Source organism: Mirounga leonina, unplaced genomic scaffold (genome assembly GCF_011800145.1).
Source record: "Mirounga leonina isolate KUSES-001 unplaced genomic scaffold, KU_Mleo_1.0 Mir_201, whole genome shotgun sequence".
Lineage (NCBI taxonomy): Eukaryota > Metazoa > Chordata > Mammalia > Carnivora > Phocidae > Mirounga > Mirounga leonina.
Window position 1 is genome coordinate 4,237,851 of NW_023270504.1, and position 14,554 is coordinate 4,252,404.

At 43.0% G+C, this 14,554-nt stretch overlaps 1 long non-coding RNA gene and 1 pseudogene across 1 annotated transcript; both read left to right on the forward strand.

The window, feature by feature from the left end:
- Positions 1–5,961: 5,961 nt before the first annotated feature.
- LOC118025456 lies at positions 5,962–7,196 on the forward strand (annotated as a pseudogene).
- A 4,807-nt stretch (positions 7,197–12,003) lies between these two features.
- On the forward strand, positions 12,004–13,813 carry LOC118025532. Its single transcript, XR_004683342.1, has 2 exons — positions 12,004–12,759; positions 12,858–13,813. It is a non-coding gene; the product is annotated as an uncharacterized LOC118025532 (long non-coding RNA).
- Positions 13,814–14,554: the final 741 nt, after the last annotated feature.

The window sequence follows — 14,554 nt, forward strand, 5'->3', positions numbered from 1 at the left end:
GAGGTTAGCTGCTGAGAACAAGAGCTAGGAGCGTCCTGTAGGAGCTTGCAGAAGGAAGCACAGCAGAACAAGGAAGAGAAGCTCCCTCGTCTAGTGCCTCTCCAGAGCATTCTCCTGACAAAGGCGAACATTGTGCCAGCTGGCAAAGGAAAAGTGTTTACAAGAGGGTCTAGCATTGTTGCAGAACAGGCAATAAAGGGTAGATTTGGAGCTGAGAGGCAATAAACTGGTAACTGCCCCAGTTCCTGATAGTTACAGAGGAAACAAAGGAGGGGAGCAGGAAAATGCAGAAGGAAAAGAGACAATAGAGCAAATATCTCCAACCTTCATGGGGCAATGCTTTGGAGCACATTGTCTGCCGTGTCTCTTTGAACTTGGTCCAGATATATCTATACAATTTTCATCACTACCCTTTAAACTATTAACTTTAAAAAATACTGATTAATTGCAGTTAAAAAGGTTAGGAGGCTTTCGCAGTCTAAGGGAAAGAAGACCACAGGGGTAGCAATGAAGGTGATGAAAAGTGTTGGGCACTGGGTATATTTTGAGACTAAAGCAGAGAACTTCCTGATGGATTGAATGTGGGGGATGAACAAAAGAAAAGTCAGGAATGACTGAGGATCTTGGAGTGAACAACTGGAAGGATGAAGCCAGAATGTCTGTTAACCAAGATGAATAAGGATGGGGGGAGAACAGGCTTTGGAGACAGATCAGAAGTTCAAGTTTGGACATATTAAATTTCAAATATTGATTAGATATCCAAGTGGAAATGGTGAACAGGAAATTGAATGTCTGCATCTGGATTTTTTGAGCAATTGGACTTCAGATATACATTTGGGAGTTGCCAGCACATATAGATGGAATTTAACCTCCTAAAACTGGATAAGAACATAAAGGGATTGAGTTATTAAATAATCTCCCAAAACATTCATTTTAATTCCATGATATGGATGGATATGGCATGATTTATTGTGTGACATTTAGATTTACCTCCCATTTTTTCACTATTCTGAAAAATGCTATGATGAAAAACATCTACATAGTTCCTAATGTTTCACTATTCTGAATAATACCATAATGAACAAAGATCCTTGCTTTGTGAAATAACTACCATTTTTGTGGGTCAAAGGCAAATGTAGACAACTTTACATGATTCAACCTAATATTTGTGATACTTCTTTTGGTTCTTTATCCTGATGAGTTATAATTTGATTAAAATAGATACTGTAACCTAGATGGAGCGATTAATCTCTGGGCTGCAAAATCTAAAAATAAATCACTCTAGTTAGAGCTACCCTGTAGGGCCAGATGTTTCCTAAACTCCAGTAAAACAATCCTGAGGTTTATCATTTACCTATCCATAACTTGTCTTCTTAAATGATCCCAAAACTTTTCCTGAGTTTCTCACATTAACATCCTATGCTTCCAAATACATGAAATAAAAACTGATGGAATCAATGAGAAAGAGACAAAGCCTCAAGTATAGTAAGAAAAGAACTCCTTTCTCAATAATTGAAAGAGTAAATAGGAAATCAGTAGAGACATAGAGGACTTGGACAATACCATCAACCAACTTGACCAGATTGACATAGAATATTTTCACCAACAACAAGATACAAATTCTTTCCAAGTACACAACACTTACCAAAACTGACAATATTTGGGGTCATAAAACATGTATCAATAAATGTAACAAGATTCAAGTCATGTAAAGTGTGTTCTCTGGCCAAGAGGGTCAAAAAATGAATCAAAAGTGAAAGCAAAAAGAGCATCTAAAGCAGCTCTTAAAGAGAGATTAATAGCACTGAACACCTACATTAGAAAAAGTTTTCAGTGGCTCAGTAGGTTTAGCATCCAACTCTTGATTTCGGCTCAGGTCATGATCTCGGGGTCGTGAGATCAAGCCCTGTGTTGGGATTTGCACTGGGCATGGAGCCTGCTTAAGATTCTCTTCCTCTTGGGGCGCCTGGGTGGCTCAGTTGGTTGGGCGACTGCCTTCGGCTCAGGTCATGATCCTGGAGTCCCTGGATCGAGTCCCGCATCGGGCTCCCTGCTCGGCAGGGAGTCTGCTTCTCCCTCTGACCCTCCCCCCTCTCATGTGCTCTCTGTCTCTCTCATTCTCTCTCTCAAATAAATAAATAAAATCTTAGAAAAATTAGTATTTTTTTTTTTTGCAACTGTTTTATATTACATTTTCAAATGGTGCTAAGTTGCTGGGTCAAAAATAGTTATTAAGTTGTTTATACCTAACCATTAAATAAGTGAGCCTGTTAGGGATCTCTGTTGGCCTGGAGTTCCATGAGAGGCTAAGGGCTCCATAATTCGAAAGAGTTTGGGAACCTCTGACTTAGAGTATCTTCCAGGTTAAAACTTCATACTAAGAAAAAGAGAGGGCGCCTGGGTGGCTCAGTTGGTTAAGCGACTGCCTTCGGCTCAGGTCATGATCCTGGAGTCCCTGGATCGAGTCCCGCATCAGGCTCCCTGCTCGGCAGGGAGTCTGCTTCTCCCTCTGACCCTCCCCCCTCTCATGTGCTCTCTCTCTCATTCTCTCTGTCTCAAATAAATAAATAAAAAAAAATCTTAAAAAAAAAAAAGATTCTCTTCCTCTCCCTCTGCCCCTTCTCCATTTCTCTCTCTCTCAAAAAAAAAAAAAAAAAGTTTCTCTATGATACATATGTAACAGATGTTACTATGTTCCATGTAACATGTTAACATGTTAATTAGAAACTGTTTCGAAACTAAAAAAAAAAACTAACAAAAAAGACAATAATAAAGATTAGAGCAGAAATCAATGAATTAGAAAACAGAAAAAGAAAAAAGTCAGTGAAACCAGACGGTAATTCTTTGAGAAATCAATAAAATTGATAATCCTGTAGCCAGACTGATTAGAGAAAAAAGAAACAAGACACAAATTGCCAATATCAGGAATGACAGAGTTGACATAAATACAGATCCTACAGATATTAAAAGAATCATAAGGGAATAACATGAACATCATTTTGGCAATAAATTCTACAACTTATATGAAAAGGATGTTTCTTAAAGACATCAACTACCAGGGGCGCCTGGGTGGCTCAGTCGTTAAGCATCTGCCTTCGGCTCAGGTCATGATCCCAAGTCCTGGGATTGAGTCCCGCAACAGGCTCCCTCCTCCGCAGGAAGCCTGCTTCTCCCTCTCCCACTCCCCCTGCTGTGTTCCTTTTCTCGCTATGTCTCTCTGTCAAATAAATAAATAAAATCTTAAAAAAAAAAAAAAAGGACATCAACTACCAAAGTTCACTTGAGAAGAAACAGATAACCTGAACAGCCTATGTCTGTTAAAGAAATTGAATTGTTATTCCATTTGAATTTAATAACTTCTCACAAAGAAAACCTCAGGCCTAGATAATTGCAGTGGTGAATTCTATTAAAAATTTAAGAAAAAAGTAATGAAAATACTACACAAACTCTTCCAGAAATTGATGAAGTGTGTGTTAATTTGCTAAAGCTTCTACAACAAAGTACCACAGATTAGGTGGCTTAAACAACAGAAATTTATTTTCTCATAATTCTGGAGGCTACAAGTCTGAGACCAAAGTGTTAGCAGTGGTTTCTTCTGAGGCCTCTGTCCTTGGCTTGTAGGTGATCATCTTCTCTCTGTATCTTTACATTGTCTTTCCTCTGTGCATGTCTGTGTCCTAATTTCCTCTTATAAGGACACCAGTTATATTGGATTACAGCCCACCTTAATGACCTCATTTTAACTTAATTACCTCTCTAAAGACCTTATCTCCAAATATAGTCACATTCCTAGGTACTAGTAGTGTCAGGGCTTTAATATATAAAATTTGAGAGGACACAATTCAGTCCATAACAAGGTAATACTTCCCAACCCATTCCATGAGCCAGCATTATCCTGATACTATTACCAAACAAAGAAATTACAAGAAAAAAAAAAAAATACAGACCAAAAACTCTGATGAACATAGACGTAAAAATTTTTTTTTTTTTTTAAAGATTTTATTTATTTGACAGAGACACAGCGAGAGAGGGAACACAAGCAGGGGGAGTGGAAGAGGGAGAAGCAGGCTTCCCGCAGAGCAGGGAGCCCGATGTGGGGCTCAATCCCAGGACCCTGGGATCATGACCTGAGCTGAAGGCAGATGCTTAACAACTGAGCCACCCAGGCGCCCCTAGACGTAAAAATTCTTTTTTTTTTTTTTAAAGATTTTATTTATTTATTTATTTATGAGAGAGAGAGAGAGAGAGAAACAGCATGAGAGGGAGAGGGTCAGAGGGAGAAGCAGACTCCCCGCCGAGCAGGGAGCCCAATGCAGGACTCGATCCAGTGACTCCAAGATCATGACCCGAGCCGAAGGCAGTCGCCTAACCAACTGAGCCACCCAGGCGCCCCTAGACATAAAAATTCTTAACAAAATGTTATCAATTCAAACCTGGTGATAAAAATATGTCATGACTAATTGGGCTTTATCAAGGAAAGGAAGGTATTTGTTATTCAAAAATTAAAAATCAAGCAATATAGTTCACCATATTTACAGACCAAAAAATAAAAGCAAGTTATATGCTCATCTCAGTAGATGTAAAAAAATTTTTTGACAAATTCTAGCATTTATTCATGGTTTAGGAAAAAAATTAACTCAGCAAATTTCTTCACCTCAGATATACTATTTTCATGGGTCAGTAAATGCTAATGGGCATCTACAAAACACCTATAGCTAAACATCATACTTTAATGGAGAGAGGCTGAGCACTTTCCACCTAGGATCAAAAACAAGGCAAAGATATCCAGTCTTAACACTTCTATTCAACACTGTACTAGTTTCTAGCCAGTGCAACAAGACAAGAAAAACAAAAAGCATCAAGATTGGAAAGTAAGAAGTAAAACTATCTATTTACAGATGACATGATTGCCCATGTAGAAAATCCTATGGAATTTACTAAAAAGTTACTAAAACTAAATGAGTTCAGCAAGGTTGCAGGACACAAAGTTAACGTACAAAGATCAGTTGTACTTCTATATGCAATAGCATTACAAATCTGAAATACTTGGGAATAAGTCTGACCAAAAAATGTGCAAGACCTACTCACTGAAAACTACTGAGGGAAATTAAAGAGGCCTTAAATACATGGAAAGGTATGGTGTGGAAAAAAAAAAAAAGATAATTTTTTGTGTTCGTAGTCAATATTATTAAGAAGTCAGTTCTTCCCAGGTGCCTGGGTGGCTCAGTTGGTTAAGTGACTGCCTTCAGCTCAGGTCATGATCCTGGAGTCCCTGGATCGAGTCCTGCATCGGTCTCCCTGCTCGGCAGGGAGGCTGCTTCTGCCTCTGGCCCTCCCCCCTCTCATCTGCTCTCTCTCTCTCATTCTCTCTGTCTCAAATAAATAAATAAAATCTTTAAAAAAAAAAAAGTCAGTTCTTCCCAATTTGATCTATAGAGTCAAAGCAATCCCATCCAAAATCCTAACAGTCTTTTTTTGTAGAAATTAACAAACTAATTCTAAAATTTATAATGAAAATGCAAAGAACCTAGAAGAGCCTAAATTACTTTGAAGAAAAGAGACAAATTTGGAGGACTATATTAACTGATTTCAATACTTACAATAAAACTAGAGTAATTCAGTTGGGAAAAATTGAGGTAGACAAATAGATCAATTGAACAGAATAGAAAGTTTGATAACAGACCCACACATATATGGTCAATTGCTTCAGTGAAGTTGCAAGGGCAATTAAATGGCAAAAAGAATAGCCTTTTCAGGCTATTGTTCAAATGCAAAAGAAACGAAGTTCCATCCACACCTTATACCATATACAAAAATTAACTCAAAATGCATCATAGAGTGTTCACAGCACTTTGCTTTCCCACTGGTGTGCTCCTTTGGAGCTGAGTCATTGCTGATTCATAGAGCTTGAAGGACACATTGGCTTTTCTGTTTCAACAAAACTTGAAACTTGGAAACAAAATGGAAGAAAACAAACAATGCAACAGTATGGTTAATGGTAATTTTGAAGAAGTTCCCAGCAAGGAGGTAACTGAGTTCAACCATCTACTGTACAGAGATACTACTTTGTTAAAAATTTAGTGGATCAACATCAACCCAAGAAGGTTGCAGACTTGGGCTTCAGTGATGCCACACTTAGATGGATGCTAAAATTCCACAGTTGCACTGAACATCTTCTTGGAATAGATATTATTGCTGCCAATTCCTTACAATGGGAAGGGACTAAGTTGACTCCAACAGTGGGGATTATCTAGCTCCTTGGGACCTAGATTTGACTATAACCTTATATTGTGCTTCTGCTGTACAGAAAGACTCTCGTTTGCTTGGATTTGACTTCATAACATGTACTGAATTGATAGAATACTTAGATTCTGAAGATCTGGCCAAGTTTCCTGAAGTCATATTTGGGTACTTTTCTCTGGGTATGGTTGTCATCAGCACACCAAACTCTGAATTCAATCCCCTGTTTCCAGCATCAACCTTTAGAAATCCAGATCACAAATTTGAGTGAAACAGAATGCAGTTTCAGACGTGGGCTTTGGATGTGGCAAATCTCTACAATTACTGCATCGAGTTTACTGGTATGGAGGCTCCACCAGCAGGAGCTGAACATGTTGGCTACTGTACCCAGATAGGGGTCTTCCAGAAAAACATAGCAAAGGCAACTGAATCGTGCATTTCAGAGCCACAGGAACATGTTCATAAAGCTGTTTTTACAACCTCATACCCGAGTTCACAGCAAAAAGAATACCTCCGGCTTGTTCTGAGCACCGAGGTGTTAAAAGCAGTCGACTTCATGAAAGTCGGGTTTCTTCTGGATCTGAAGAAAAGTGCAGTCAAGTGGTTCCAGAAGGCAGATGCATCCAACGGCATGGATCAACCCTCACAGAAGCTCAAGGAGCCCAAACAGAGCAGTCCCCCAAACCTTACAGTATGGGGAAGGTTTTTGTACCCCTGGAAAGACTCACTGCTTATCCGATGGTGAACCGCTTGGTGGACAGTGTGGAGAAGCGGAGAACACTGTTTGCTGAAGCAATTTGACTAAACAGAGATCAAACTGCGGTGCAGGCAGACTTGATTGATTCCCATACACGAAACCTCCTTAAGTCTTCATGATAGGCTCACTTAGACAACTTTGTGTTGTCGTAAGTTAGGCAACTTAGTTTTGTATTTCTCTAACCTTGTTCTTGTTTTTCATATGCTTTTTGCAGGGTGGTGGAGGGTTCATAATGTGCTTGTTCATGTTTCTGTTAGTCCCATGTTGAATGTGACTTTAAAACATTTTAAAGCAAATTGGATTATCAAATAAACCTTTTCCCAGCGTGGGGAAATGCATCATAGATATAAACGTAAAACCTAAAATTGTAAAACTTGAAAAGAAAACAAAGGTAAATGGCCTGGGGTGAGGCAAAGATTTCTTAGATATAGTCCATAAAAGAAAAAACTGATAAACTGGACTTCATAAAAAGTATGCTCTTTTTTTCAAGTTGGACATATTTATTAATCAGTGTAAGACTTCAACATAGCACATCAACATGACTTTGAGCATTCAGAGGGGAAATAGTTCTTGGTTAAGCAGAAAACTGTACAAATGACTTCTGAAGACCTTCATTCTAAGCAGTTTTACAGTCAAACATTTCAATTAGAAGTCTGAACCCTCTTTCTTCAGTTTGCTGTAATCTACATTCACTAAGTAGAACTTGCTTTGATCATTAGGACACACTTTACTCTGGGTTCTGGGTTACTCTCTTCATCCCAACAGATACTTGGATCAAACAATGCCAGACACAAGACATACACTGCTTCTCCAGTACCTCCAGCTCCAATAAATATGAAGAGAGAAATCAAGCTTGAATGTTTTCTTGGCCTAACCAAGGACCTAGGGGAGCATATTTGTGGCAAAGGCCTTGGGTGTGAAAGGAGAGGAGACTAAGGCCAGGCCTGGGACTAAGTAGTCTCTGCCAAAAAAATATACTCTTTGAAAGATACTATTAGGAGAGTGCAAAGATAAGCCACAGACTGGGAGAAAATATTAGCAAATCACATATCTGATAAAGAACTTGTATGCAGTGTATATAAAAAACCCTCAAAAAGCAGTAAGATAGGGACGCCTGGGTGGCTCAATTGGTTAAGCGTCTGCCTTCGGCTCAGGTCATGGTCCCAGGGTCCTGGGACAGAGTTCCACGTCTGACTCCTTGCTCAGAGGGGAGCCTGCTTCTCCCTCTGCCTGCCCCTCTCCCTGCTTGTGCTCGCTCTCTCTGGCAAATAAATAAAATCTTAAAAAAAAAAAAAAAAGCAGTAAGATAAACAGCCCAACAACAACAAGAAGGGGCAAATAATTTGAATGGACACTTTAACAAAGAAGGTATGTGGATATCAAAAAGCACACAAAAAGATGCTTATCACCATTAGTTATCTCAGAAATGTAAATTAAAACTAAAATCAGATACTACTATACACCTCTGAGAATGGCTAAAACTGAAAGGACTGATTATACCAGAAGTTGGTGAGGCTGTACGGCAACTGGGATTCTCATATATTGCAGATGGGAATGTAAAACGGGGCAACCACTTTGGAAACCAGTTCGTCAGGTTCTTAAAAAATTTGACATATACCTATCATATGACTAAGCCAATCTATTCCTAGGTAATTAATTACCAAAGAGAAGTAAAAGCACATATCTATACAAATACCTGTACATGAATGTTCATGATAGTCTTATTTGTAATAGCCAAAAACTGGTATTAACCCAATTGGTATCAACAGGTGAGTGGATAAACAATGGGTGATATATCCACACAATGGAATACTACTAGCAATAGAAAGGAATAAACTACAGATACATGCAACAACACAGATGAATCTCAAAGTAATTATTCTGAGTAAAAAAAAGGCAAAAAATGAATACATACTATAGGATTACACTTACATAAAATCAAACAAAAATGCAAAGAATCTGCAGTGACAGAAGACAAATGGGTTGTTGCTTGGACACAGGGGCTGCTAAGTGGATGGGATGATAAAGAGGCACAAGGAAACTTTGGGGTGACAGATATATTCATAATCCAGATTGTGGTGATAGTTCCATAGCTATATACATGTGTCAAAACTTACCAAAACTGCACACTTTCAGTATGTGAAATTTGTTGAGTGTCATTGATAGCTCAATAAAGCTCAATAAAGGCTTTTTAAATCTAACTGAAAAGTTGAGAAGAGGGGCGCTGGGTGTCTCAGTCGGTTAAGCAGCTGCCTTTGGCTCAGGTCATGATTCCAGGGTCCTGGGATCAAGCCCCGCATCGGGCTCCCTCTCACACTCCCTCTGCTTGTGTTCCCTCTCTGTCAAATAAATAAATAAATAAATAAATAAATAAAAGTTGAGAATGCACTGAAACTAAAATGGAAAAAAAAAAGTAGGGGTAACCCAATAACTTGATTTACCCATCATTCCCTTCTACCTCATTCAGTGGGCTTCTTAAGTCATCACTTGGTTACCCACAAGCACTTCAGACATCTTAAGATGTTCTACACTCAATGCCAAAGGCTGGAAGCAGGTCAGGTAAATCTGGACGAACCCAACAAGTGCCTAGTGTAAGGAAACACATGTGACTGCAGTCACACACTCCTTCAAAGAAGGCCAACTGGCATTTTAGCTTCTAGGTTTCCACACAGCATTGCTGTTATGACTCTTTAAACGCCTCCCCTTAATATTCTTACCCGGCTGTGTCCCTCAATCCTAATGTATTTTATTATGATCCCCCACCCCCACTGAAAGATCCACCTTAGACCAGGCTTCAAAAGCTCAATAAATACCTAGACTTTGCCCTTTCCCCTCTGCCCTCTGATAGGCTCCTCAGGCTAGTCAAGCTAGTACTCTTCCTCACTGTGCAAGCAACAACCGGATTGTCTTGATGATAATTCAGGAAGCCAGGATTCAACATTATTGATCATTTGTATTTTCTCTTCTAAATTATTTTAGTAATCTTTGCCCATTTCTTCATTTTAAATGTTTGCTTTTGGTTTCGATTTGTAGTTTGAAAACTTCTTAAAGCTATTCTTTGCACTATCTGATGTAAATATTTTCTCACTTTTATCTTTTTGGTGGTTTGTTGTTGTTGCTGTTGCACAGAAATTTTTAGTTTTCACATGTTTAGAGTCATTATAAAAATAAATAAATAAAACAGCTTCCAGTGCTATACTGACTGGGTTCAAATGTCTACTGCTTACTAGCTGAGGACCCTTGTGTAACTCTCTGTGAACCCAGGTTCCTCATCCTGCCTCCCACGGGGATGCAAGCTCCCTGAAAGGAGGTATTTCCAGCTGTTTTGTTAACTGCTGTATCCCCGGCTCTGGGGACAGTGCCTGATACACAATAAACGCTCAATAAATATTTACTAAATGAATGAATCTATGAAGTCAGAACAATCTTATTTACCTCATGGGATTGTTATAAGAATTAATTAATCCTCATGAATTTTAGTCTAGAACAGTGCCCGGCACACACTAAGAGTAGAAGGAATGGTAGCGCCTGGGTGGCTCAGTCGTTAAGCGTCTGCCTTCTGCTCGGGTCATGATCTCAGGGTCCTGGGATCGAGCCCCGCATCGGGCTCCCTGCTCCGCGGGAGGCCTGCTTCTCCCTCTCCCACTCCCCCTGCTTCTCCCTCTCCCACTCCCCCTGCTTGTGTTCCCTCTCTCGCTGGGTCTCTCTGTCAACTGAATAAATAAAATCTTTAAAAATAAAAGAGTAGAAGGAATGTTCCCTCCCTCTCCCATCCCCCAAATCCTGCCTCTCAGAGAAGTTTCACCTGATCGTCTTCCCTCCCGCCCCCACCTCCCCTCAGTTAAGTCTTTCCCTTTCCTCGGCCCCCTCCTCCTCCCACAGGATTTGCACCATTGTTCCCTTTCAGGGTGGCTCACTTGTCCCTGGAAGTTCTTAACCTTTGGGCATCTGCGAGCCCCTTTGAAAAACCAAGGACATTTACGAACACTCCCCGCAGAAAAATGCACCTACGCACAGGCACACAGGCTTCTCCGTACAATAGGACGGAGCTCACAGGATCCGGCCACCAAACTGCCATTTTAGATCTCCGAATTAAGCGGACACGAACGTCAAAAGACTCCTTGCTGCTTCGGAGCAGCATTAACGGGTCACACCAAAGCAGCTCTTCAGTGCGAGGGTCAGAGTCCACACCGGGGGTCCCGATGGGAGCTCCGGTGAGATGCAAATCGCTCTCCGCCTTGGCGGGCGAGGGCGCCTATTGTTCCTCGCCGACTGCATTTCAGAGCCGACCCCCGACCCTGGCGGGGGAGGGGCGCTGTGGGGACCGGGCCGGGAGGCAGCGAGTTTGAGTGGAAGCAGGGGGGCCCCAGTAGACGCTAAGGTCATTTAGAAACTGCGGCAACCGCCCCCCAGTTGGTAAGCAACAAACCCGAAGCACCGTAAGGCTCCGTGTTCCTGTCTTCTGCGAGAGGAACGAGGGACACGGTGGGAGACGCCCCACTGCCCTTTCAGGAAACGGCGAGGACTGTCCTGTGAGAAGGGGACGAGCCCGGGCCCGGGGACGAGCCACGTGGCTCCGTCTAACTGCTGTAACCGTCCTGAGCCGTCGCGAGGAGCCGCGCAGACCTGCTCCTTCGCGGGCGAGAAAGCGAGGGGACTCGGTCGCCCACACCTCGTGCTGCACCTAGAGGCGCCCTCAGTTGGGAGCTGTTATGCATGAGTATTGAGGAGCCACTCAGAGCGAGGGGGTCGCGCGGGGGGCAGCGCGCGGGCCGGGAGTCGGCGGCGGGGGAGGAGCGCGGGGTGCGGGGAGCCGAGCCCCCCGGCCCCCGCACGCCCCGCACGCCCCGCACGCCCGGCTGTCTGCTCCCTGCCTACGTGGCCCCTGGCCTTCTTTGTGTTGTGGAGCCCCGCGAATAGACACGCACACACCCTCCCCTCCCCCCCACCCCCGGCCCTCTAACGCGGGGTCGGCCTCCCTCACAGACGGAGGGCTCTCCCAAAAGTGAGTGGACTCGAAGAGCCTGAAGCTGGTGCAGCCCTTTCTTTCGTTCTTCTGATTGGAAACAGTCCCAGAGGCGACGGGATTTGCCCGAAGTCGGCAACTTCCTGGAACTGGAAGCCAATCGGAAGACTTCCGCGCCGCTGCTCTTTCCGCTGTGCTCAGGTTACTTAGCGCCTCGGGACCCGCTTTTGAAAAGGGAGGGAGAGGTCGGCCCGGGAGCGCCCCTGAGGGAAATGTTCTTCGGACTCGCTAACTGCTCGTGGCCGGCGGTGAGAGAGTGGGGGTGATACAGTGTGGAACCTGCTTCCCCCCAAAACATAACGTGCACAGTTTCCAATTGATTTCCGAGATCCTGAATTTTCGTGGGTGCATCTTCCGGGGAGCGGGGGCAGGCGGGCTGCGAGCACACCTGTTTTGTTTACCTAATGCAGAGCAGGTACCTAATAAATATTTGCGGAGCGGAGGGCTGCTCAGCTGCATGAGCCCCGTTTCCTCGTAGGGACGTGGGAGGGTTTGCGGAGCGCAGCCCCACCTGGGAGGCGCGTAAGCCCTTGCCGGTGTTTCTCAATTACGGCTCTGCCGCGAATATCCTCTGTGCGTAAATCCTTGACTGCATCTCATGATTATTTCCTTAGGATATTTTCCTCGAAGTGGGATTACGGGGTTGAAGAGTAAGCGCGTAGTTAAGTCTCTTGATTGAGAGTGCCTCCAGCAGGGCCAGAGTGAGTCAGCTTACCAGCCACCGGGCCAAAACTCGGTATCATCAGGCTTCATTTTTCTTTCTTATTTTTTTGCCATCTTGATAGAACGAGAATGATATCTCATTTTGTTCGCCTCTCTTTGTGGACTAATTAGGTGGAGATTGGACTGATTTTTCAAAGACCTACTCTAAGGAACCCAGAAAAATCCAGTGTGGGAAAGGAGACCACTGACACCAGGCACACTCTGCCCAGCAAGGTGAAACCAAAGGGCGCCAAATGTCTGGTATGATTTGACCTGAAGATGTAAACGTCTGAGCCTTGCTCCAGAGGCTTCCCCTGACCAAGGGAGGGGGAGCCGTGACTTACTTGCTTCCCTGTGGTGGTTATTTTCATTTCCTGGGGAGGAGTGAATGTTATACAACAAATGAAAAATCTGTATACTTATCTTTAAGGACAGCAAGAAAAAGTAGAAATGGGACAAAACGATTTCAACATCATGGGAAGGGGGGGGGTGAGTGGTGAAGTTTGGAGGCTGTGTGGCGGAGGGGGGAGCTAAGTCCCTGAAGGTCCGCTGCCAGCCTGGCGGGGAGGGAGGGAGCAAGAGGCCTCCCAAGGCTCTGGAGACTTCCTCCTGGAAAGGCTGCTGTGTGTTTTGCGGCACTTACAAGGCCTGGGATCCCTGGGGACCCAGAAGGGGCTTTTAATGGACTTGTGAGGATCAAACTTAAAACTGCCAGGGACAAAGGAAAGTGGTAAGGAAGTGGAGGCCGAGGTGCAGCTCACGCTGTGCTCTGGGAATGAGGAGGTAACTGGCATTTTCCAAAGGTGGGATGATGGTAGTTCGGGAAGCTTTTGGGGGCTCTGAAACCTTGGGGACTTCTCGCCCAGAGCCACGTGCTGCTCGCCACCCCTTCAGACAGCCACTAGGTTCTTTTGCAAACCACACCCAAGAGGATAACTGATTTAGCAATGTTTACAGGCAGTTTTATTTACTAATCTAGCTCTCATTTACTCTCCACTAAATCTAGCTCTCATTTACTCTCCACTAAATGTTTGGTCCTAATGACAGCCATCACTATGTTCCTGCTAATAAACATACGGGATGTGTTTTATGGTTGTTGGGTTTTTTTAACTTTATGGGGGAGTTTTTCTTGATTACTTTAAATTTCCTATTAAAGCTTTTGGGGTTTTTTTGGTTTGGTTTTGTTTTTAGAGCGGGAGAGAGGTGGGAGGGGCAGAAGGGGAGAGAGAATCTTAAGCAGGCTCCACACACAGCGCAGAATCCGATGAGGGGCTCGAACTCACGACCCTGAGATCATGACCTGAGCCGAAATCAAGAGTCAGTTGCTTAACCAACTGAGCCACCCAGGCACCCCCCGCTTTTTATTTTTCTATTAAAGTCTTAAATTTAACAATCAGCTTCTAACAGCTTAGCAATCTATGCATTTTTCTGCCACTTTAATTCTTCTAAAAGGGCTCAAGCCAAATATGAACCAGGAGTTCTTAGAGGTTTCACTGAATGATTTCAAACCCTCGTCACACTTTAAAATCACTTGGTGGCTTTAAAAAAATTACAGTTTTCCCTTCCTCCCCCTTGGGAGACTAATTTTGTAGGGCTGGTACCTGAAAAGCTGGTATTTTTGAAAAGCCTCCTCAGTGATTCTTAACCAACTGAGCCACCCAGGCGCCCCATATCAGTGATTCTTGAGTTGCTGCTATAAAGGGGACTGATGTCCAAATGCTTATCTATTTTGTCTTTTAATGAAATTATGAAATTTGGAAATGGCAGTTTTAACTTCTAAAATGTTAAATAAGGCTTTGCATTTCTGGAAAACATTCTTTTCATCTCCC